This window comes from Propithecus coquereli, unplaced genomic scaffold (genome assembly GCF_000956105.1).
Source record: "Propithecus coquereli isolate 6110/MARCELLA unplaced genomic scaffold, Pcoq_1.0 Scaffold19, whole genome shotgun sequence".
NCBI lineage: Eukaryota > Metazoa > Chordata > Mammalia > Primates > Indriidae > Propithecus > Propithecus coquereli.
The window spans coordinates 3,911,584-3,913,764 of NW_012143856.1; the positions used below are offsets into that span (position 1 = coordinate 3,911,584).

Genomic DNA, 2,181 nt, shown 5'->3' on the forward strand with positions numbered 1-2,181 from the left:
TGATAAAATGTGGTATTTAGAAGAGAATATCCGTGAGTTCATGTTGGTATAAATAAATCAGTGGTGGAGTAATAGAATTGCAGCTAATAAAGCTAGAAGAATGAGGGGAATAGAAAATCATCATTTTTCAAACAACACAGTAGTAGCTGTTTCAGGCAAGAAGAATCATCAATGAATGCTAAAATTTGTGGTGGAAAGTATGATGAGAAATAGAACATTTTCAGAGTCTCAAAATATTTCTCCAGAAGATAATTATCAACTACAAAGGAAAGCGGAGTAACTTCACAGTGGGAAAAGATGGCGACATCACTGTAATTAAGTGACCAAAGTTAATAATGTCCCCAATAATGATACATAATTATGTCAGGATATGAGGCATAGGAAAGGATACAACATCACTTCTACAATATTCTTGCCAAAAATTCATAACCTCACTCTAATCATGAGAAGAAATTAGACAAACCCAAATCAAAAATATTCTAAAAATAGTTGACCAGTTCTTATCAAAAGTATAAAAGTCATGAAAAACAAAGAAAGAAAGAAAAGCTGTCACAGATTGGAGGAGACAAAGAGACACAAAATTAGATGCAATGTGTGATCGATTTGAAAATAAAAGTAAAAATGAAGATGCAATGCTTCCAGCCACTGTGGACTCTGTAGAGCATGACAAGCAATTTAGTTGCAGGAGAGTAAAATGGTGAGGCTCATGGAAGGAGCAATAAAATCAGAGATGCTGACAGAGCCTAGATCATGAAGGACTGATGGCGCCAGACCAGGGATGCTCGTGCTTTATCCTTTATAGGTAAGAGGGGAGGTCTTGAGACACAAGCAGAGGAGCATTCTGTAGGTGTGCGTCTTGGGGAGACCATTCAGGCTACCATGTCCCAACATAAGCTGCTGGGATCAGGCCTGAGACAGAAGATGTGGGAGCCAATCTCCAAGATGGCCCAATAATCTTTACCTCCCAGCATTCACGCCCCTTGCACACTGTGTGAAGACTACATCTTCCAGTTTCCTTTTCAGCAAGATACAACCACGTGACTAAATCTTGGCTAGTGGGATATAAGGAGAATGGTATATATTATAATTTCCAGAAATTATCCTTAAATGGAAGAGTGTGCACATCCTGGCCATTCTTCTTCCTGCTGGTTAGAATGTGGACATGATGTTTGAGTCCCTGGTAGCCACCTAGGATTATGAGGCGAACCCCATATTGCAGATGGTGAAAACAACACCATAGGGAGTGGGTCCCTAAGACATTCTTTCAGTCCTAGAATGCTTATCCCTAAACTTCATTTATGTGGAAAAAAAAAAAAACCTATGTTGTTTAAGGCACGTTTTAGGGGGTTTTCTGTCATCCACAACAAATCTAATAAAAATTCTGTTAACAAATGGGAACTTTAAAATGCCCATTCAGGCCACACAAGTAAGCCACTATTTTAGGTGGGCATGTGATGAAATCATGTCTATTAAATACAAAGGCAAGTCAGGACTTTTAATGTCATGAATTCTTATAATTGTCAAGCTGTATAATGAAGCAAAACAAACAACAACTTACCTGCCAAGGCTCAAAGTCAGGTATGTATGCACAGGTGTTTCCTGGAACATACGGCCCACGACCTTCTTCACATGTGCTGAGACTATCCAGAGCATAAGCCATAGAATACACAGCTTGTTTGACATTGTTCGTAATTCTTAGCTGAGACACATCCAGATAGGTGTTTTTAAGATCTTCCAACTTCTCTTCTCCAGTACAAAATGTGTCAGACATTGCGTGTAATCTGTCTTCTTTACCAGTCATATTCACTCTATGGTCACTATTGTACGGAACACTGTTATTGGGCCAAGTACAGTTAAAAGCAGTTTGCCAGAATTCGATGGTGAGGACATCATTTGGATCCCTGTTGGGTTGTACATCATAAAGAAATTCTTTTAATCCTGGTATATCAGTTCTTGGTATTGCAAATCCAATACTTCCACCAAAATACGGAAAATATTCAGGCTTTGCGATGAGGGCTGAGGTAATCCATGCTTCGCTCGCTATCCATGTTCTGTCAGTTATGTTATGGTAAACCATTTCCAACACAAAAGGGCTGAGGTCAATATCAGATGCGTAAAGCACAATGACTCTGGCAGTGGAGGTCTTTATAGCATCAACAGCTTTTTGCATTTTCTCATAGG

At 39.2% G+C, this 2,181-nt stretch overlaps 1 protein-coding gene across 1 annotated transcript in view; it reads right to left on the reverse strand.

The window, feature by feature from the left end:
• Positions 1–2,181, reverse strand: part of LOC105809099 (vomeronasal type-2 receptor 1-like) — a 44,809-nt gene that overhangs the window by 20,389 nt on the left and 22,239 nt on the right. The gene's annotated exons all lie outside the window — the stretch shown is intronic.